General features: G+C 35.5%; 1 long non-coding RNA gene across 1 annotated transcript in view; it reads left to right on the top strand.

The window, feature by feature from the left end:
• LOC103244926 (uncharacterized) overlaps positions 1-24,796 on the top strand; it is a 541,863-nt gene that overhangs the window by 21,245 nt on the left and 495,822 nt on the right. The window contains exon 2 of the long non-coding RNA XR_005242732.2: positions 21,927-22,063. This is a non-coding gene — a long non-coding RNA (uncharacterized lncRNA). The remainder of the gene's footprint in view (positions 1-21,926; positions 22,064-24,796) is intronic.

Genomic DNA, 24,796 nt, shown 5'->3' on the forward strand with positions numbered 1-24,796 from the left:
TCTAGGTCCTGTTAAATCCTCTGCAGAATGTTATTTATTTCTTTATTGTTTAAGCAGGCAATTGGCTAGGTAGGTTCAGAGCACAAGTTCTGAGTCTCCTTCGTAGGGTGGTGGTTCCAATGTCATTTCAGTTTTTCAGGCCTGTTTTATGCTTTTTGAATCTGCTTGGCACATGTGCATCTTAGGGGTTTGTCTTTAACTGGAACAGTGGTTTTTATGGCAATTCACTTCTTAAAGCCTTTGTTGATTTCTTTGAGTCTGTTCTGTACATGCACAGCTTGGAGGTAGTAAGCCCAGGACTTACGTCACTTCATATACAGAATCCCGTTCTCCAGTTCTTTTCCCTTTGGGATTTCTTTCATACTCTAGCTTCCAGTAGTTTGTTTTCCTTATACCTTTGGCCAGAAAGATGTATTTCTCTCAGACTTTTAACTTTCACTGTCATTATGAATTTCCTAGTGACTGGAGTCTTACTTTGCTTGCCAACATTTAAATTTTGACTTTAGTCCTCAAATCATTTGCTATTATTTACTTTTCAGAATCTCAAATAGTGCATTTTGCAACCTGTTCAGTTTTTAGTTGTAACAGTAGACAAATAACCTGTATCAAGTTCTCCATTTGGCTGGCACCACATGTACCCTGATATTCCATTTTTCCTTAAGTGTTTATTTTCTTAACCTTCTACCATTAACATAAGCTACATGTAGGGGTAAATATGAAGTTGAAAAATTTTTTTAAATTAATTTTTTTCTATTGCTGCTGAGCAAATTAGTGCATTTTTTAATTTTAAAAGGAATAAGTATTGTGAGAAATACCGTAATTTTTCAGTAAATATTATAATGATGTAATCATTATTCAATGACCAGATATTCAAACATGAAAATGGTAACCAGTTTGGGTGCATTATGGGAAAATAGGCAGTCTCCACTTAGATAGTAGTATGCAAATTAGTACAGTTTTTTTCATAGTTAATATGGAGATCTTGATAAATATAAAATGTGTGCATTTCTTTTGACCTAAAAGTTCAAATTTCAGGAATATATTCTATGGAAACACACCAATGCATCAAGTTAGTGTATATATGTTAATTATTGCATCATTATATGAAAATTGGAAAGAAACTGATCAATATGGTGATAGTTTAACATACTACCATAGTTCCATACAATAAACTCATATATAGCCATTAAAAAGAACATGACACCTTTATCTACTCAGAGAAAAAGATAGTATCTACAGTTTATGTCTGAGTAGCAAGTGGGTTACAGAACATTATACCTATAGAAAATTCCCTTTATGTTTATTTATTTGTTAATAAATAATGCACAGAATCACTATATAGCAAGACACATACATTTCTATTGCTGCATTTTCAGTTTCCCTGTCTTTTTCTTCTTTCATCTCCATTCTGCTATTAAGCCCATCCACTAAATTTTGCTGATTTAAAATAGTGTATTTTTCAGTTCTCAAATTTTCATTTGATTTTTTTATAGTTTTAATTTTCCTTCTGAAAATAATCCTCTAAGGAGATTGGAGATTGGGCTGTTATGGGAACAGGGATGCTTTTCCTTGTCTTTATTGCTTGAAGGTTTGGAAGACTAATAAATATTTGTATAAATTTTTTTAAATGAAAAAAATATTTATAAATATTCCTCGAAAGGACTTCAAGCTCTCTGAGAAATTCAGATTTTTTTTTCTCTACAATTCATAATTAAATAATCCCTGCTAAACCTCGGGCGGATGGCATGATGGCAGAGATAGGACTGAGCTTCAGGTGACTCTCCTGGAAATTTCATGGTACTATTCTAAACGGTAATGAAGAAAACCTTCTGGACAACCATCTAGAAAGAGTTAGTATTTACTGGTGAGGGAAGGCATAGTGTGACATGAGGGAGGCCAGGGGGACACTGACTGTGAGACAGGGATCACAAATTCATGCCTCCAAGCTTGCCTTGGGGTATATTTGAAGGTTTGGTTATAGAGCAACAAGGGTTAGAGTGAGTGGTCCCACATACTCTGGAAATCAAGGGAAGGGTTTACATGCAACTGATTCCTACTTGCTGGATTGACCACCTTAGCAGAGAGTAGCCGTTTTGTATCAAGGTCCAGGTCTTTGAATTAAGTAACAAATGCAAAGCAACAACTGACAGGGTTGTTAGATCTGAGGTCAAGGCAAAAGAGCCTTGAGAGGACCTCTCTGAATTCTAGTATACTAAATGTCCAAACAACTTACCTGGACACTTAGTCACCTACCGTCTCAAAGGATTTGAAAAATTATTTCATGTATGTGAGACTCATTTTTGTATTGTGTGTTTCATGAGGGAGTTACTCTTTACTATGCTTTTTCTTGAACTTGTATACTACGTGACGTTTTTCTATGACATTTTAATTTCCTTTTGTTGTTTTTCATCTGTTTTCTCCACTACAATGTCAGCTCTATGAAGCACTTTGCTTCTTTTGTTCTCTGCTATAGACTCTGTATTGAAACGGTGCCTAACACTGACTGGGGACTCAATAAATAGCATTGATTAAATAATGATGCATGAGGACTAGAAATGGGCTTTATATATTTTCCATCTCTTTTCTCACATTCCTTTAGTGTTAGGACTTTGACATCAATCAAGAAGAGGATTTGAAAGTGTCCTTTCCATTCCTCTTTTAAGCACTCTGAACTTGACCCAGATTCTCCACTATTGGCAACACATATGCAATGGATTTTAAAACAGGAAGAATCATAGTATTCATTTTCCTATTTGAAAAACTTACGACCATTTCCTCCCCAACTGGTACTACAATTAATACATTTCAACCTGCCCTGTCCCAAATTCAGTTCATCCATTATGTTACCATTTTCCCCTGATTCTGAAGTGAGCCTTTGATTTCATATTTTAATATATCTGAAATATGAATATCTCTTACTATCATTTGCATCTTAGCAACATATCATAGTTTAATTTGCAATGTTTGGTATGTTGTACAATTAATGGATCTTAGGTTTTTGTGAGGTATGATATTTGGGTTTCTTGTATTTCCATTTAAGTATTTTAGAACATTCAGTGGAAATTAGCATAGTAGGAAGAGAACTTCAGTTTAAATAAAAGAACTGAATTTAGTTCTGCTAATTATGTAGGTGAAAATGAGCAGAGCAGGAATTTCACCCTTCTGGGTCTCATTCTCTGTTTTATAAAATAGAAGAAGGCATTGATCTAATATTTTAGTGAGGGAACATTTGGTTGTGCTAACCTTAAATAATGAGATTTAGAAAATATGATTAAGTATAGAGTTTACTGGAGTGCTAAACTTGAGGCTAGACACCTGGAAATAGACTCCAAGAGAATGGGGTCAGTGTTCCTAAGTGGAGAGTTAAGGTTTCATTTGTATAGAGATGTTAGCAGAATTACAACATTTTCCATACAAGACTAGTGCATACACCACTGCAACTTAATTGGTCACAGACTGGTACATTCCAAGGAAGGTTATTTTATTACTCCACCATGAGGAGGGTTAGTAATCTGAGGGTTCTTATCTGTGATGCTGTTTGGTCTTAATTATTTAGAGGAAAAAAGGCAGAAGTTGCAGCTGCATTCTGTGTCACTCAAGTTGCATAGCCACATTCCTTTCAAGGCTCAGAATAATTTAAAATTCCAACAGTTTTAAGTTTGAATTAATTTTAAGTTTGAATTATTGAATTTCACAGTTGCCATAAACAAAAACTTTAACTTAAGAGTGACTAAAGTGGATTACAAAATAATTAAGAGCATCACATGTAAACCAGGGGCAGAAAGTGATTGAGTCTCATGAATTACTAATACTTGAGAGTAGAAAATTGTCAGAATGCAAGGAAGACATTTTCTTTTTTTTTCTCTCTTCTGATCTCTTTCTCATTCCATGTACTTTCTCTTCTTATTTTTTTCTGTTTGTCTTCATAAAAGAAAAACTTCAGTTGAATTAAATTTAAAGGAGTTTAATTGAGCAATGAATGATTTACACACAGAAAATGGAAGTGAGGTTCAGAAATGGTGGGATTGGTTACAGGTTGGCTTTTGCCTTATTTGAACACTATTCAAACAGTTGGCTACATTTGATTGACCAAAACTTGGTGATTAGCACGAGTGTAGGCTACGATCTGTTTACACCTTTACTTGTTATAGTTCATGATGTACAGAAAAACCTTAAGCCAAACTTAAAATATGTAAGGAGACAGTTTTTGGCTAAACTTCATTTAAATCTATTTTCTTTTTCTCCCATACTCCCTTCCCCTGCTTTGTAATGAATATTATTAAATATGGCTTATCTAGCCTCTAGTTTAACCCCTGAGGCCAAATAGCATGTTTGAAGTTCAAGACTAACCTGATTTATCGTGTTGATCCAGGAATCCATACCTGTGACGAAATAAAGAGTGGTAATGAATTACAAACATGGCTAAGAAGTCTCCTCCAGTATTTAAGGGAAGTTAATTCTCAGAAAAGAAGAGGAAAAACTAGGCAGATATTCCAGAAGTTTCTACAGTGGCTAAATAATCTCAGTGGACTCTTCAAGCTGTAAACCAAAAATAAAATACTAAGCCCCCCAGCAGACTGAATGGATCACTTCTCTGGGCCACAGGGATTCCAAAGATACTTGAAAAACTAGTTCAGGCCGTGATGGGAAGGGGGGCTGAACGTGCCTCAGTACGCTCTTTTCCCATTAGAATTCAGGCACAGCTAACTAGCATTAACATTAAAACAGAGACCTTAAGACTAATAGACATTAACAATAAGATACCAAATTCCAACCTGACTCTAGGATAGCATCACATGACAGATTGCAGACCCTGAAAGAAATCAAAGTATTTTACCCCGAAATACATTTATTTGACATATTTTGAAAGGACCCTGCAGAGCTATTTCTTGTACGAGAAATTTACATTCCTTAGATAATCCCGTTACCTTTCCAGGTCTTTTGCTGATCCTGAAGAGATTAGCTAAGAGTCTAGCACCTTTTAAAGATCTGACTAGGAAACATTAGCCATCTATTGCCTCTAGGGGTGGCCACCTATGAGACTTTATCTACATAATAAGAACCTTGGTCTCCACAATCTCTTATCTTAACCCAAACACTCCTCTCTATTGATTCTAGGTCTTTAGATAATAACTTACCTCTTTCAAACAGTTGCCAATCTGAAAATCTTTGAGTCTACCTATGTTCTGTGAGACCCCACTGCAAGCTGTCCCTCCTTATGGGGCAGAACCAATGTATACTTTACATGTATTAATGTCTTATGTCTTAAGTCTCTCTAAAATGTATAAATTCAAGCTGTGACCTAACCACCTTGGGCACATGTTCTCAGAACCTCCTGAGGCTGTGTCAGAGGTGTTTGAACCAGAGCAAGTCCATCTTGAATAGAGCCTGGGTAAAATAAGGCTGAGACCTACTGGGTTGCATTCCCAGGAGGTTAAGGCATTCTTAGTTACAGGATGAGGTAGGAGGTCAGCACAAGATACAGGTCATAAAGACCTTGCTGATAAAGCAGACTGTAGTAAAGAAGCTGGCTAAAACCCACCAAAACGAAGATGGCAACAAGAGTGACCTCAAGGTCGTCCTCACTCCTACATTCCTACCAGTGCCATGACAGTTTACAAATGCCACAGCAATGTCAAGAAGTTACCCTATATGGTCTAAAAAGGGGAAGAACCCTTAGTTGTGGGAACTGCCCATTTCTTTCCTGGAAAACTTATGAATAATCCACCCCTTGTTTAGCATATAATCAAGAAATAACCATAAAAATGGGCAACCAGCTGCCCTCGGGCTGCTCTGCCTATGGAGTAGCCATTCTTTTATTTCTTTACTTTCTTAGTAAACTTGCTTTCACTTTACTCTGTGGACTCACCCTGAATTCTTTCTTGTGCAAGATCCAAGAACCCTCTCTTGGAGTCTGGGTCAGGACCCCTTTCTTGGTAATAGCTGTGTCATGGGTTACAGTCTTCACATTTGGCTCAGAATAAATCTCTTCATATATTTTACATATCAAGATTCAGCAGAGTTTGACTTTTTCTTCAACAAAGCTCTAAAATTGTGAGAGCAGCAGGAGGCAGCCAAATGCATAGGCAAATAGGAGTAGGATTCTAGTGAAACCCCACCTCCAAGCCAAAGAGTTTAAAGCCTGAAAGCCAAGCTACAAGTTAGTTCCTCAGACCAGATTGAGAACTTGTCTTCCTGTTTGGTATGCTTTCCTCTAATTGGTCCCCACCCTTCATCTATTTTACATATACCTACCTTTTCCTGAATGGTTTTCTACACTGTTTTGCTCACCTTTGGATGGTGTCTTTGCTTTAACCTTTTTTGCATACTCACAGACCAATCAGCATACACTCCAGATTCTGAGTCCATAAAGGGCCCCAGACCCAGCCACACAGGGGAACCATGTCCCCACACCCCTGCATTCCCTCTCTGCTGAAAGCCATTTTCATTACTCAATAAAATTCTTCTCTTCCCTCTTCTCCCTTCAATGTCCCGTGTATCCTCATTCTTCTTGGGCATGGTACAAGAGCTCAGGAACTGCTGAACATGGGTACAAGCTATAACACAGGTGAGCTAGGGCATGCGAGTGTGGCCAAGTGAGGCCCAGATGGGGTGTTGCTGTCTAGGGGGTTCCTGGCTTGCAAAGTGGCTGAGAAGAAGGATCCTGCATTAATTGGATGAGCCGTGATGTAGGGAAAAATTGAATTGTTTACATAGTTTAGGACTTTTCTCCTAAAGAATGGTCTTGATAAGGTATTTCAGGAGGTTAATAACCTTTCCTTTATATTAGTTCAGTAATGAATATCTTACTAATAAGATGTATGATGTGTATGTATTTCACATTAAGCATGAAGTTAGAGAGGAGAATGCTTTAAAAGGCATTAACATCATGATTTTTCAATTTTTAAAAATCAAAATAATTAGCCTAACAATTTGTCATTATGACGTATTCTTCTATCCTTAGAAAGATAGCAATTCAGCAGCTTTCTTTAGAGTTTGTATTTTTTCTCTTGTTTCCATCGAGTAAAACATTTTAATCTTACTGATGGTTCTACTTGCACTGAGACACTGTGTGTGTGTGTATGTGTGTGTGTGTGTGAGAGAGAGAGACAGAGTGAGAGAGAGGAGGTGGAAGAGAGGAAAGAATAAGGGCACTTATTTTGTACCTACACCAATATTTTCATTAGATACTTGGGGACAGGCATGGTCAAAGCTAATTCTTTTAGGGTAGTAAATTTGTTATGTTTGGGCAAGTGGAAAAGTCAAGGTCAATAAAGTTAAGATGCCTATAATAATTGTTCACCATGAGGAAAATGCCTAAGAGATCCTAGTTCTTCTGAAATGATAAAGAACTTGTGTGCATCCATACTTTGTACCAGATTCTTTTTATATGGTAGCTGTAATCCTCATAAAAATTTGGCATGCTGTTATTCTTTTCAACTAACTGAAGAGAAAATTGAGGAATAGTAATGTTGGGTAACTCGACCTAGATTACATAGCTGGTTGTGGTGGAGCTGGGATTTGAATGCAGACATGTCTGAGTCCAGAGCCCGTTCACTTTGAATCTTTCTGCTTGTTCTTCAGGGTCAAGATTCAGCAGATGACTTCTAGTTCCAACTTTTGTGAAGTTGCTCTGGTATCTTAGGCAGCTCACTTAACATTTCTGTGCTTCATTTTCATAAGGCATAATGTCTATCAAATAGAAATCGCTCAAAAAGTATTTTCTTTTTTTCTTCTTCTTTTTTTGAGTCTTGCTCTGTCACTCAGGCTGGAGTGCAGCGGCACGATCTCGGCTCACTGCAACCTCCACCTCCTGCGTTCAAGTGATTCTCCTGCCTCAGCCTCCCTAGTAGTCGGGATTACAGGCACATGCCACCATGCCTGGCTAATTTTTGTATTTTTAGTAAAGATGGGGTTTCACCATGTTGGCCAGACTGGTCTGGAACTCCTGATCTCGGGTGATCCGCCCTCCTTGGCCTCCCTAAGTGCTGAGATTACAGCACTCCCCGAGTGCTGAGCCACCACACCTGACCTCAAAAAGTATTTGTTTTGATAATCACCTACATACAGGGTTAATGTGAGGGTTGTCGTGGCTGAGATATGTAGAGAGGATAGGGAGTGAGAGTTTGGGCCTGCTGGTGCACCAACACAACTTTGGGCTTATTTAATTTCTTTATGCTTTGGTTACTTAATGATAAAATGAGGAATCTTAAAACAACTGTCACTGGGTCATTATGAAGATTAGAATACATTTTAAGAATACTTATCATGGTGCTAAGTGCATAGAAATTACACTACACATTTTAACTCCCCACCGTTATAAAAGAAACTTTAGATGGGCAAGGACTTTGGAAACTGAGTGTTGAAAAAAACAGAAGTTTGGACTTGGTTTCAATCCTTGCTTTGGTGAGGTGGTAATCTCATTTCAGTGTCTTTGGGACACAAAAAAATCACATTTCTCTGTGGCAACCTCTGACTCCAGTTTTGTAAGCAATCCAATGGGAAAAAAAGGTAAGAATTCAAGAAACCATTAGAAGGCATGTAGAAACTTTCTGAGGTTTAAGACGTAAGTTTAATATTCTAGTTTTCTTTACTGGGACACAGTTCTTTTTTTTTCTTTTTTTTTTGCTTCTTTTATTTATTTATTTATTTATTTATTTATTTATTTATTTATTATTATTATACTTTAAGTTCTAGGGTACATGTGCATGACGTGCAGGTTTGTTACATAGGGACACAGTTCTATAACCCTGAATATCTATGACTTTTCACTAAGACATAGAAGTCTGAGAGCATGATACAGGAAAAAAGATGGTGAAAATTAGCAACAAGTTTACACTTATGATCAGAATTTGAAAGATTCAATCTGTGTCTGTCTGTATTTACATTTGCTTATAATCCATATCTACTAATTTTAATGTAGAAAAATGACTAATTTCCCTCCTACATGCCACAATTTGTACAGAAATTGGCACCTTTTAAAAAATATATTACTGTAAAATATGTAGCTGAAAAAAAGGTTATCTTCCACTCTGTAATGTAATTATATAGAATTCAACTTAGATTTGTGAGTTTCTTTCTGTGAAATTATGGGAATCTCTTGGAAGTTTGTGTTTAGATGCTGTATTCCTTACCACTGCCCACTGGTAGATTTTAATGTTCAAGGTCCAGTCAGCATCCTTGAATAGAACTGAATTTTGCTTCCTTTTGTCAATATAAAAATGCTCTTCCAAAAACTGCCATGTATTTACTGGAATATTCAAAACCCACTGGTAATTTATAAATAAATCTACTGGACAAGAATTCACCTTTTTCTTTATTAGAAGAACTTAAATCCAATTGAGTGAAACCATAGGAGAATTGGATTGAAAGAGCTGATCAGGCTTTGCTGCAACTATAAAGAAAATGATGTGAAAATGTACGTTCCGAAGAATTTAAAGAAACTGTAATACATTTTAAAATCTTGTCACTATAATATCAATATTGCACATCGTAAGACTCTTCATTTCACCTGTGGGCAGTAGATAAATATTCAGGACTGAAATATTAAAAAGTGAAAGGTCGTGTAGTTTAAATTTTATGAGAAGTGATTATGTTTCAGGTCTGCTTTCTTAGGACTCTGACATTGGAATTTTTGAGAAATTCCTCTTCACTCTAAAGCTGAAGGTGGAGCCCTTGTGCTGTGTCCAAGAGACATTCTCAGCATTAACTCTTCCAAACTTGCTTAAGCAGTTAGTTCTGCAGTTCTCAAAAGGACACATTCTAGAAAAAAAAGAAAAAAAGAAAACAAGTGGCTGTTTTCTAACTCTTGGATTATTACCTTGGATATCTTGTGGCTATATGGGATTTCGCAGGACATGGGAAATCAACCAAAAACCCTGTTGAGGTTTGGAGTTTGAGGTTTTTGCACTGACTTGTGGTTTTGGCTACTTCTGGGGGATGAGAGGAAACTGTCATTGTCCATGTCTGTGTGGGATGTTTCTCTAGAAATGTCTCTGCAGGGCCTCAGTTTCACCATTTGTAAAATGAGTAGGTTCTCTTAGCTATCTAGATCAGCTTGCTCTTTGAAAGAATGGAACTGTCCATGCTCCAGGTATGAGGGCAAGGGAAGAAAAGAGGTAAAAAACATTAACACACATGAAGTCCCTACTCTGTGTGCCCACAACTTCACAATTGCGATCTCATTTTCTTTCCAACAAAAACCCTGTGAAGTAGATATTACTGGTACTCTTTTGTAGATAAAGATGCCTGAGGTCAATGACATTAATTTCTGCAAAGACACGTATTGAAGAAGCAATAGGACTGGGTTCTGGACCCAGCTTAGTCTAACTCCATTTTGGGGAGTATTGCTACTGTAATCAAAACTTTGTGTACACTCACAACATAAAATATGGAAAATAGTCTTTTTTTTTCCAAAATGAAAGCAGAGTCTTAATTGAAAATAAATAGCATGAATTTAAACAATGTTGAAATATTAGTTTTGACCTATGAGCCTAGTGAAAATAATTCACACATTGTTTTGGCAAAGGTGCTGGAGAAGAGGTACTGTCATGCTGGATATGCATGGATATAATCAACAAAATTCAGACTGTAAGCAAGCCACAGGATAAAAGGCACCATTTCTTCAACAACAGCAGCAGCAACAACAACAACAACAACAACAACAAAATTTATAGGGGAAAAGCAAGAGCTAAAGAGAGAAGGGAAGCCTATACATTAGAAGAGACCTAGAAGAATATCAACCAATTGTATAAACACATCTTTCCCAGTTTGAAATTTTGAAAGGATTTGCAAATGGCTTTTTCAAACACTTTTATATTTCAGAAAATCTTTAATCTTTTTGGAATTTATCTAGGTGTAAGACAGAAGCAGTTTTCCAAATGGCTATCTAGTTGTCCCAGCCCTCCTTATTGCATCAGTCACCTTTTCCTTGCTGCTTTGAGGTGCCTGTAATATAAATTTCTGTGTGCCTTTGGGTTCATTCTTGCACTTTCTTGATTATCTCTTCCTGTGCTGTTGCCACACTGTTTTAGTTATTTTGGCTTTGTAATGTTTAATTCCTCTTTGGGCTCGTCCCTGTTATACTCCGATTTTTTTTTTAACACAGATTTTTTTTTTCCTAGTACAGTTGTGTGTTTATTATGTCATATAAATCTTGTAGTTAAGATTTCCTTACATTTATAGGTTAAGGAGAAATAACATTTCTATTAATGTTGAGTCTTCCTATCTAGGAATATGTTATACTTTGATTTATTTATCATTTTAGATCCCTCACGAGTATTTAAATCTGTTATTTAGATCTTGTTTAATTATTTACTTACAATATTTATTCTTGGAGATTTACTTTTTATTGCTATTGATTTTTTGGTACTTTATTCCATTATTCATTAGAAGTAGTTATTGTTTTTCGATATTAAAGCCATCAATTTTTGTATATTAATTTTATATCTAGCCTACTTAGTTGTATTTGCTTTTTTTGGTAACAAGTTTTTCATTTGGAATCTTGGATTTTTTCTTACATACAATCATATCATCTTCAAATACTAAACAACTTTACATATTTATTTGTGCTAATTGGAACCTCCAGAACAATGTCAAATAATTGAAATGAGGGAGGATAGCCATCTGTTTTTGTTTTACTGAAATTGTTTTCTAATGTTAAGCCATGTCTGCAATTCTAGTTCTACTCCAGTTGGTTATTATGTTAAATTATTTTAATATATTGCTGGATTCATTTTGTTAATGATTTTTTTAACCCTCACAAATGAAACTGATTTATAATTTCCTTTTTATTATACTCTTATTGAGTTTCATATCAAAATTAGTTTGCTTCATAAAATGAACTGTGAAGTTTTTCATCTTTTTCTATGGTCTGAAACAATTTATGACAAAGGAATTATCTGTTCCTTGAAGGTTTGGGAAAATGTGTCCCTAAAACATGAGTGTTTCATAATTATCTTTTTAATTCTTTGTATGGTAAGTAGTTTGTTAAAAGTTTTTTACAGATTACAGATTCAATATTCATAAAACATGTTCCAAGAGAAGTTTTTATTTTATTTAGAGTTTTTGATTTATTGGCATGAGGCCGTACAGATTGTTTTCTGATAATTTTTCTGGTAATATAAATAAAATGTTATTTTTTCACCCCAGTGAATTAATTGGCTAGGCAATGATTATCAATGGCTGCTACATCACAGAAACAGAAATGGTCAGCTCTTGATGGAAGTTCACAATGTCATCTATGAAGTTGTCTTATCAAATAATGGAATTTGAATCTTATGAAGCATCTAGATGTAACTGCCCATATTCAGCAAATGAAGAATATATAAGAATATGTTAAACAGCACTGCAGGATATAATCAACAAAATCCAAACTGTAAGCAAACCACAGGATAAAAGACACCATTTCTTCAACAACAACAACAACAACAACAAGAACAAAATTTATAGGGGAAAAGCAAGAGCTACAGAGAGAAGGGAAAGCTATACATTAGAAGAGACCTAGAAGAATATCAACCAATTGTCATGTATGGATCTTATTTGGATTCTGGTTTAAACAAACCAAGAAAATTATAAGAACTAAAAAATATGAAAACTTAAATATGAACACTGAATCTGTGATGATGATATAGTGTTGTTTTTAAAAAGAGATACTACCTTTTAGTGATACACATGGAATATTTACAGCTGAAATAGTTTGATGTCTGACATATACTTCAAAATTATACAGGCTGCAGGGAGTGGATGGCAGATAGCAGTGAACAAAATAAGCCATAGTAATTACTGAAGCTGGTTAATGGGTACATTAAATTTTATTGTTCTATTCTTTCTATCTTTGTACGTATTTGACATTTTTCAAAAATGAAAACCAGAAATACTTTGAATTTCCAGTTACGTTTTCTTTTTCATGATTAATAATGGTTATTCGATGTTTTCTTTTTTCATTTTTTGATAATGGGTTCCAGAAGTAAGTCAGTCTGTTAATTTTTACAAAGAACTAGGCTTCCATTTTATTAGTCTACATTTTTGAAATTTGATTAGTTTTCTATTATTTTCTGATTTTAAAAAATGCATGCCATTCTCCCTTCTTCAGCTTCTTTTTTTTTTTTTTTTCTTTTTGAGAGGGAGTCTCACTGTCGCCCAGGCTGGAGTGCAGTGGCTTGATCTTGGCTCACTGCAACCTCCACCTCCGGGAGTTCTAGCCATTCTCCTGCCTCAGCCTCCTGAGTAGCTGGGACTACAGGCGCCTGCCACCACGTCCAGCTCATTTTTGTATTTTTAGTAGAGACGGGGTTTCACCATATTTACCAGGCTGGTCTTGAACTCCTGACCTCATGATCCACCCACTTCGGTCTCCCAAAATGCTGGGATTACAGGCATGAGCCACCGTGCCCGGCCTCTTCACCTTCTTTTTAGCTGTATCCTTAGATGCTGTCTAAGAGAGGAGTGACGTTTGAATTTTTTCCCTGAGCATTTCAGTCCACAATACTGTATCTGATCACTTTCTTTCTTCTACGAGACTGAGGATTAATTTCACGATGCCACACATCTGTATTTACTTCAGTAATCTCTAGTAAGGCAAAATCTTCCTGGATTTTCATTATCACCCCCATTTTTGTCATCTGTACAGCAGTCTGTACATTGCCAACACCTCGTTGTTAGAATCCAAAGCTTCCTGTATCCTCTGGACCTGCGCTGTTGATCAGCAAAGTGTCGTGTGTCTCCTCTCTTCTTTGCATCATGTTCTTTTCTTATTGTGATCGAAACCTGTGTATTCTGTGGGTTCAATGCTCTTAAAAAAAGACTGTATTTTCCTCTTGCCTCCTGCTCAATGCACCTCAAGTAGATAGTAGGATTTGTGTACTCATTCTGTATTACCTCTTCTAGACCAGAACCCTGTCTTTCTTATAAAAACCCCTGCTCCTTCTGGAAATGCATAATCTCTTTTCCCCATAATGTTCCTACCTTATTGCATTGTCTTTCTTATGACTTCAATGCCTATTATCATGCTTGGCAAATCCAGTTACTATCCTTCAACATCTGCTCTCTTAATTCCTTGAACTTTTAATGATCTTTTTCCTTTACTTTACCAGCATAGTTTTTGATGGTTAGCATAGTTTAATTCTAAATTTTCCTTAATTTCTGTTTTTATAATATTTTATTATGAACACACATGATTTGGAAATATTTGCGAATAAACGCACATATTCCCATCACCTAAATTCTACCATTAACATTTTATTCTACTTCCTTACCACACAGCTATTCGCCTACCCATTGCTCTATCTATGCATTAAGCCATCATATTCTTTTTTGGATAAATTTCAAAGTAAATTTCAGATTTCAGTATATTTCTCTCTACATATTTCATCATGCATATCATTAACTACAGTTCAATATTCATTTACATGTTTATTTATTTATTTATATTTTGAGATAGAGTCTCGCTCTGTGGCCCAGGCTGGAGTGCAGTGGCACAATTTTGACTCACTGCAACCTCCGCCCGCTGGGTTCCAGCAATTCTCCTGCCTTAGCCTACCTAGTACCTGGGATTACAGGTGTATGCTACCATGCCCAGCTAATTTTTGTACTTTTAGTAGAGATGGGGTTTTGCCATGTTGACCAAGTTGGTCTTGAACTCCTGACCTCAAGTGATCTGCCCACTTCAGCCTCCCAAAGTGCTGGGATTATTGGCATGAGCCACCGTGCCTGGCCACAATTTAAAAATTATATGCAATGAAATGCCCAACTCTTAAGTGTGTCTTCACTGAATTTTGACAAATGCATATTGCTGTGTAATCCAAATCCAAATCAAATTATATGCAATGAAATGCCCAACTCTTAAGTGTGTCTTCACTGAATTTTGACAAATGCATATTGCTGTGTAATCCAAATCCAAATCAAGATATGGAATGTTATCATGATCCCATAACGTTTCCTCATGCCTTGTCCCACTCAATTCATTACACTTCCAGAAGCAAGTATTATTCTGATTTTTTAGTTCTATAGCTTTGCATTTGCTAGAATTTCATATGAATGAAATCAGATAGGTCTGTCTTTCTTGAACTGATATTGCTGTGTTTTAAAATTAATTTTATTTAAATAAACTTTTTATTTCAAAATACTTTTAGATTTACAGAAATATTGCAAAGATAGTACAGAGAGTTCTCATATACACCTCTCCCAGTTTTTCCTATTGTTAACATTTTATATGACTGTGGTACATTTGTTACAACTAAGGAACCAACATCAGTACATTACTGTTAACAGATTTCTACACTTTATTTGAATTTTGATAGTTTTGAAAAAATAATGTCCTTTGTCTGTTCCAGGATCCCATCCAAGATATCACTTTACATGCCTCTTTGGCTTCGTCTGGTTTGTGAGAGTTTCTCAGTCTCCTAATTTTTAATAACTTTAATAGCTTTGAGGTCAGTCAGGTTTTTTTTGTTGTCGTTGTTTGTAGCATATCCCTTATTTTGGGTTTGAAGTATTTTTTTTTCCATGATTAACATTCAGGAAGGAAAGAAGATCACAGAGATGAAGTGCCATTCTTCTTGTATCATATTAAGATCTGACTGAGGTAGCACTTGTCAGGATCTCCAGTGTAAATTTACCTTTTCTTCCTCTCCATACTCTTGTTCTTTGTAAGCAAGTCACTAAGTGCAGCCTACACTTAAAGGGTGGGGAGTTAAGCTCCTTGATGGGGCAGTGTCTACATAAGTTATTTGAAATTCTGTATGGGAGATCCACTTCTTTTATGGAAAATTTATTTTTCCTTTACCAAATATTAAAAAATTATTAATTTCTGTTATATTATGAGGCAATGGCAAAATGATCTCTACGTCTTGCAAATTATGGCTTCAGTAAGGGTTCAAAAATATGATTAATTTTTGTAAATGTTTTAAGGGCATTCGAAAAGATTATATATGCTCTATTTCTTAGATATAAGAAACTTTTTGTTACTGAAGTATTTTATGACCTTTTGCAATATTTGATTACTTGATATGTCATTTTAAATTAAGTATATGAAATCTCAACATTATTATAATATTTATGAGTGCTTATATTTTTAGTGTTTATTCATTTATATATCTTTACTTTGTGTTATTAGGAACATAAATTTTCTTTTTCCTATTTGTTTGCTTTTTGGGTGTAATATAATTTCTACCAAAATGAAACAGCTTGCTCTAGTTCATTTAATGCCTTCTGCCTTGAATTCTATATCTAATATTTGTTTTACCATACTTGCTTTCATTTTGTTTGCACTTATAGGTATACCTTTGTGCATACCTTGTAGTCAACCTTCTTTTTCTTTTATATAGCATATAGCTATATAAAACTTAATTATATATATATTTTCTTATTGGAAGAATATAATTTGGTTACATATATAGTGATTCCTGACACATATAGGGTTATTACTTCCTTCATACTTAATGTTTCTGTTTACCTATATTTCCTTTTCTTCTTATATTTTACTAAGTAAATTTTTTCCTTATTGTTATTTTATTGTTTTAGATCACATTAATTTTAGTAGTTCCTCTTAAATTTTAATGAATACATTTTAACCTAGTTTTCTAAAACTTTAAAAGTGATTAATACTTATATCTTTCTGAAAACAAGATATAAATATTCTACTACTTTTCTTCTCTTGACATTCTGTATTTTTTTCTTTTTTTTTTTTTTGCAATCATGTCTTCAATTTCCAGTACAATATTGATTACCTTTTAAGATAGTGCTTTGTTGTTTTACTTATAAAATATCTTAAGTGTCAAAGTCTGTTTTCTTTTAATTATCTTATGTTGCGTATATAATGCCTATTTCCTCTAAAGTCAGTTTTAATGTTTATTTTTATCTTTCTCTTTCCTGTTCTTGTTGTCCTCAGATGTCTGGAGTTTGTTTTTTTTTCAAATTTATACATAAAAGACAAAGTTGATTAAAAGACTAGATGGCACGTGAGTCCTCCACAGTTTTGTTTGCTTGTTTAAGAAACAGGACTGTCACAGGATTGGGAGGACTAACTGCCAGCTAACTCTTTGTAAATAATGTGTACAGGGGATAGGTTATCTTCTTAGGATGCATGGAGGGTGGGTACCAATCTCATTCGCTCTACTTCTGTCAAATTAAGGATGGCTTTGCTCTGAGTATAGAATAATTTATTGTGGTAACAATATAACAATCGCAATAGCAAACACTTGTTGGGTGTTTCATATAAATTAACTAATACTCCCACAATTCTGTGAGGTAGAGACTATTATTTGATATAACAGATAAGAAGACATGTACCAAGGGCTTTAATTCACTTGTTCTACCTTATGCATTTAATGTGTTAAGGCTGTATAACTATAAATATGAATACCACTAGTCATTCAGGCTCCAGAGGCCATCCTCTTAACTACTGTAATTCTTGCTGCCTTTTACTTGAAGAGGGAAAAAAAATTCATTTCAGTTTTGCACAGAGCTGCCTTTTCCCCTCTGTATGTCTGCACTTAGCTCATTTCTGCTTCATTTCTAGGCCCTATGATTAGGACAGAAAAATTCCTTTTTCAATTCCTCTCCTGTGTGTCCTTCTCTACGCTTGCTACTATCGTCAGATCTCCCACTTTGTTTAGAGTAGTGCCATGTAATCAAATTTTCTGCTATAATAGAAATGTTCTGTGGCTGTTCTGTCCAATATGGAAGCCACTAGCCACTCGTGTGTTACCATATTGGACAGCCTAGGTTTAGAGAACTGTTTTTCACTGTGTTCTATCTGGGATGCATGTTACAATCAGCCTGTCTGTACACACAGATGTTGGCTGGAAACTGGCCCACTCGTTAATTACCCTGAGGGCTGCTTCGTATCCTGCTGCTCCTTCCAGTTCTTGTTGACTCTAACCTTGGAGTTTTGTTGTATCACCACTGGGAAAAGTGGCGCTGTAGTGCCCCTCTCTTTTGTTTCTCTTCGATTGTCTCTCTTACTTGGACTCTTCTGTCCATCTTATTCTATTTGCTCTCTGCTTTTCAGAAATTTCTTCAAAGTTTGGCTCACTGATGAAATGATTTTCTATTTTCCAGAGTTTGATAGTGTTTAAAAAAATATGTGTGTTTTGGTATTCCCCTCAGATTTTAGGAAGGAAATAAAGGCATGTACATGTGATTATTTTATGATCTTGAGTCAGAGAGTTAATGTGATTTCAATGATTTTACATAATATGTAATGTAATGGATGAACAACTATAACAAAAGTACTTTCTCTTTTCTGGAGCCGCTAAGAAATTATTGTTCTTATTTAATATTTCAGAATAGAAGAAATGGTCTTTGTACCATGGGTAACTGTAAGCTATTTGGACCTCTTTTAGATGAATATAAGCAAGGACATTTTATTTTATATAATCTTTGCTCCTTTGTAAATAATAGATAGTCCTCTTTTCCTCTCTCCTTTTATCCTTCAACTCTTCCTGTTTCCTTTCTCTGACTGGTGCAGATAAGAAGTTCAAGTATATTGGTGAGCAAACTTTCTCATATCAGGTTTTTGTTTTGTTTTGTTTTGGTTTATATAAACATTGTAGTATTTGTGAAGACTTCATTTTATTTTATTTTTTGTCTTATTCACAATGAGGCTATTGGTCACTACAATATAAGGATGTGTTTCTGGAGGGACACCAATAATATTTCTGAATTGCAATAGAAAGTTAAGAGGATGCACAGCAGATGATATCGTAATGCCTCCTACTCATACAACATTCTGATATGGGGATATGTGATGTTCATGATGTTTCAAACATTTATTAAGTTTGCAGAGTGTCATGATCATACTGTTCTTGGAGTGGGTGCAAGAGAGTAATTTTACTTTTGAATCATAGTGTAACAATGAAGCCTTTTAAAGACAAGGCATGAGAATAGTAGGTGCTATTTTGGCTCTGAACAAAAATATTCCAGTGAACTCTATCTGCTTCCATCACGAAGGCACCTGGTGAGAAACACCTGCTGCTCCCCTCTTCTGTCATGAAGGAACTTGATGTCAGGAAATAAAACTCTTCCACTGACATGTTCTGAAAAGAGAGGTTACAAAATGTTATATGTTGAGAAGACTTTGATTTTGAGATGATAGCTTAGATCCACTGTGCTTTTCCTCCTCAGGATAAGTGTGTCAATATTTTTAATGACATTGGTCATGGATATTATTTTATAGGATCTCCTGTCAGCAACAGACATTATTAATATTTTGGTCAATATTCTTTCAAAATATTTTCCATGCTGTATGTAAGTATATATATACTTTTATAATACTAGAACCATACCAAACATACTAATTTAGGACATGTAAATTCATGTACATTTCTTCATGTTGTTAAATATTCTTCTGCAACATCATTTTATTTTATTTTTTTTGAGGTGATGTCTCGCTTTGTCACCCAGGCAGGATTGCAGTGGCACTACCTTGGCTCACTGCAACCTCTGCCTTCTGTGTTCAAGTGATTCTCCTGTCTCAGCCTCCTGAGTAGCTGGGACTACAGGCACGTGCCACCATGCCCAGCTAATTTTTGGTAGTTTTAGTAGAGACAGGGTTTCACCATGTTGGCCAGGATAGTCTCGATCTCTTGACCTTGTGATCTGCTCAGCTAGGCCTCACAAAGTGCTGGGATTACAGGCATGAGCCACTGTGCCCGGCCAACGTAATTTTAAATGGCTACAGTGTTCTAATGAATAAATGTGCTGTGTTTAACATCTCATTATTAAACAATCACAAATAGTGCTATGATGAACACATCTGGATAGTTATTTTTGACAATATCATTGATTATTTCCTTAGAGTGAGGTTTCTCACCCTGGCACTATTGGGGAAGGATGTTTATTGGCATTTGGGGATGGATAATTATTTGTTGTAGAGGACCATCCTGTGCACTGCAGAGCGTTTAGCAACATCCCTGGCCTCTACCCACTAGATGTCAGAAGCATCCCTACCCCTGGTGGTGACAGCCAAAACTGTCTCAAGACATTGCCAAATGTCCTTGGAAGCCAAAATCTTCCCCCATTGAGAACCAGTGCTACAGAGTAAATTATTTAAAAAAGAATTCTCACAGAAATCATACGCACAGATTTAATTTTAAAAAAATCTATGTAGGTTTTATTTTCACTTTAAATAAAGTAATAGAAAGTTATAAAGAGACAACTTTAAATTTGTGGAAAATGTTTTTCCTAAACCAAGGATGTCCAATCTTTTGCTTCCCTGGGCCACATTGGAAGAAGAATTGTCTTTGGCCACACATAAAATACGCTAACATTAACAATCACAAACAATCTTATAATGTTTTAAGAAAGTTTACCAATTTGTATTGGGTTGCATTCAAAGCTGTCCTGGGTCACATGCAGCCCATAGGCTGCAGGTTGGACAAACTTGCAAACCTTTCCTACCAAAGTTCTTAAGGTATAGTGTGCCTGGTGATAAATACAGGTGGGGTCCTATTTTATTGTTAGCTACAGAAAAATCTTTCTTTAAGTGATAAAGCTCACAGATATGCAATGAGAGAAGACCCAGCTCTCAAACTGCTTATCTTTTTGACTACATAATATTTCATAATTTCAGATTCTGTAACCGCATTACACATTTTTTTTACACCTAATGTTTTCCTTTTCTAAGCAGTAAATAGACTGTTTAAGTGTTTGGATTTGGAATCAGTCAAAGTAAGATTCCGATATGATATCTTACCAGTTTCTAACTAGTTAATGCTGGGCTGCTTTCATCCTGTTTCTGTAACTGTAAGATGGGAATAAGGTCAACTATCCAGAGTGGTTGGAAAAATTAAAAGTCAACTGTTTTAAGGCTCTTGACAATGCTTAGCATCCAGAGAGCACTCACAATAGTATCCAACCCCTCCGAATTGAAAGAATAATAATAAATTTCCTCAAATTAATTTTGTGTCGCTACGCTCTCTAAGGAGGCATTTTAGCAGTAAAAGTTGTCTCAAAAGTTTTTGCTGGTTGAGTAGATTAAGTTGTAATATTCTAGGGGTGTAACTTTTATAATTGTGTAAGAGACTGCACGATAGTTACTTCTTGAGTCATTTGGAACAGGAACCCATTGGATGTGGGAAAAAAATACTAGAAATTTGATTTTCTATGTATTTTAAATGTCATCTGTTTTAATTTCTATTTTTATATTTGGTAATATTAGTAAAATGGTGTGATGTATGTGACTTGGTGACTGCTTGCTCAAAATTTCTTTATTGCTGGTGTGTGAGAGCGACATCTGTTTTGGAGACCACTGACCGAAGGTAGTTTTTTTGTTGTCGTTTCTGTGATTTGGGAGAGAGAAAAGGAGTTGTAAATCTCACTGACTGTCAGAATCCCCACAATTCACTGTGTGTTTTTTCAACATTATTATGCTTAAAGTTTCATTATTCTTGTAGTTTTCAATCACAGCAGAGGTATATTTTAAATGTTCCCACCCCAGTTGTTCTCTCAAGATTGATTGAATATACATAATTTCCATATCAGTATATATAGATTTACCTCATTCTTTCTAGATCCTCATGACATTCCACTGCATGGATTTACTATAATTAATTTAGCTACTTCCTTATTCAACACTGTAATATCATCTGTATGCATCTCTGAACGCTTATCTAGGGTTAAATTTATAAAAATGGGAATTACTGTTTCAAAATGTATGCATGTTTAAAATTTAGATTCAACAACAAGAGTGCATCAATATATCCTCCCATATGTGAGACATTTTTTCTCAAATTCTCATATTGTTTAAATTTTAAGGTAAAAATAGCATTTAATTTTTGCCTTAATTTATTATTCTTGAATAATGAGTGAGATTGAGCATCTCTTTGTAAGCCTATTTACATGTGTATCTCCTGGAAATAAGTAGTTTTATAATCATCAAGAAGGCCCTTCCATTGTACTGATTGCGTCTCTGTTTTTGTACTTAGGGTCACTAAAGAAGCCAGAGTGGAGGCTGCAGGGAATATGGATTTAAATGAATTTTGGCTGTACCATCAAGCAGTCTGATCACTGAGGAAATATCAAAAGCTTCACCCGAGTGACTCATCACCCAAATTCAGCAGAGGTAATAGAATGACTTACATTGCTCAACTTTTTGGCTATTTAGTTGGCTGTGTGAGATCAATGGTGCCCACATTCTCTGCTGGATTTTGCTTTGGGAAAGAGATTTATTGGTTAGATCTCACGTTACAATGCCGTCAGTGTCTTTGGGACCCGATTCCCAATACTCAGAAGCATAGAACAAAATTACTTAACATCTTGGCCTCAGGTAACAATATCTACTTCACTGAGTTGGATCAGGCATCAAATTCTGTGGGGATATACTATTGTCCACTGCATGAGCTCTCCTTCATCTTGTTTCATTATTTTCTGAGACTTTGGTTTGTATTGGATAGTGAAAAGCTTGTGGCCAGAGATAAACCCAAGTGGCAATTTTAGGAGACATGTGAAATAAAAATGTGACTGGTCATGCATATGGATTATTAGATGTATAATGTATAATATAGCTTTCTATATGTAGTGTTACCTAGATTGGGCACATGTGCTATTATTATGCTTTTAAAATGTATTGCTTTTTTCATGAAGTTCAGATGGTCTGACTAGTTTATATTCTCTAAACGTTTCTTGTTTTACTATTTCGTCAGCTTCTACTCTTAAAATTCACTGCATGGTCTCTACAGACAAGAAGCAAAGGTTCTGCACTGCTACAGCTTTCCGTTAAAAGACAGAGCGTCTACATTTTCTCTCATTTTACTCTGAGACGGCCAGTCTGTTTTGTAGTCTCCCACACGCACTTTTCTTCTCTCAAAGACATTTCCAAGTTTAATATTATATTTTTAAAGAGTCTAGAATCATGCAGGCTTTAAAAGAAATACCAGGAATTAAAAAAAAGAAATAACTCCCATATAGAGCCCTTTACCACATCTATCTAACAATTACAGCAATGCCTTTGCTAGTTAAATTATTGCAGAATTGCTAATATCATCTACTTTTCAAAAGCATTAAAATAAAATTGTTTAGAAGTAATGTCATTTATTTAAAAAATTGGGCAGAATAAGGAATATATGTCTTTATATTGGTATAAGATGATTAAATATTTTTTTTTGTGGAAAATGAGACATTTCAAAGATTAATCTTAACAGGGAAGTCTTTTCCTATGTAAATATTTTATCATTTTACACTGTATAATATTGGAGATTTTCTGATAATTTGTGGTTTTGAAAATTATGGGGTCTTAGAATTTATTCATTTGAAGATCTTTTAGCTTCTATTATGAGGGTACACTGACCAAAACAAATTACATGTCTCATGTTATTCTTCGTAGTGCATCTAGTCTGGTCAAATGGAATCATGTACCTCCGAAATAATAGTGAAAGAAAGCTATAAAAGAAGCAATTGCATGTAATTGTAGTAAAGGATAAGCATTTACTGAACAGACAGAAAATACCAAAGACATACTTGCTCTCTGTGCCTGTGTAATCGGTGATGCGTTAGTAATATTATTTTGTATAAAAAAGACTTTTTAAAATGTATTACATTTTTCTCTACTGAAGAGCATAAAATAATCGAGAGTGACCTGTAATTCTTGCCAGAAAGAGACTTTGACTTTGGATAGGATCACTTTTACAGTCTGTTCATTTATCCAACAAGCATGTATCGAAGGTAGGTTTCTTGTATGGACACTGCTAGGTACAGAATTTGGGGTGTGTACGTTAGTGGTAAAAAGTTCATGTTAGTGTATGTTAGTGGTGAAAAGATCAGTAATCATTGCACAGGGTATGGAGAGCAATCTTTTTTTTAACTTTTTTAAAATTATACTTTAAGTTCTGGAATATATGTGCAGAATGTGCAGATTTGTTACAGAAGTATATACATGCCATGGTGGTTTGCTGCACCCATCAACCCGTCATCTACATTAGGTATTTCTCCTAATGCTATCCCTCCCCTAGCTCTCCCACCCCATGACAGGTTTTGGTGTGTGATGTTCCCCTTCCTGTGTCCATGTGTTCTCATTGTTCAGCTACCACTTATGAGTGAGAACATGCGGTGTTTGACAGTAAATGATAATATAAAGAAGAATGAGAAGTAGTCATCAAAGGTAAAAATGATGTAGTAATCACTGCTGATTTTAGCAGGGTGTTTACTAATTTCCCATCATTAGTGAAGGACTTGACCATCCATTGTGAATATTATGTCATCCTCTCCTCCCAACATCCAACTGCCTCTTTTTTCTTACCTTATACCTACTGTGCAGCTTATAGATGGAAAGATGCTTTCCAAGATTTGTAATCCCTTTCTCTGTGCTAGGGTGAGCAGGTCTCAGCCAATCAGTGCAAGGAATTCCCTTGCCCCAGGCAATGGTTCAAGAGTGGGACTTTGTGAATGTGAATGGGAAGAGACATTTCTCATGTGAATGGGAAGAGCCATTCACATCTGGACTACAGGCCATGAGAGGTTTTCTGAGAATGACTGGAAAAGCTCTCTCACTATTTTGGGAGAACTTTTTGAAGTGATCATTTTGTTCATTCCTTTGCTTTGGATAAAGAAGCTCCTTGTGCCTGTGAGGGGAAAGCAAGCCTGCTGACTCCACAGAAGGCTGAACAGAGGGAGAAAAAAAGAAACCAGTTCTTGAATCTGTGGCTTAGGCACTGAAATCAAACCCAGCCTGAAGACTCTCTTTTCTCTGGACTTTGAGATTAGGGGGCCAGTAATACACTTTTGTTGCTTATGCTAGTCTGAGTTATGTTTTCTCTTTCCTTCAACTAGTCTGAATTATACCCAGAAGTTATCTCTTCCA

Source organism: Chlorocebus sabaeus, chromosome 23, assembly GCF_047675955.1.
Source record: "Chlorocebus sabaeus isolate Y175 chromosome 23, mChlSab1.0.hap1, whole genome shotgun sequence".
In the NCBI taxonomy this organism is placed as follows: domain Eukaryota; kingdom Metazoa; phylum Chordata; class Mammalia; order Primates; family Cercopithecidae; genus Chlorocebus; species Chlorocebus sabaeus.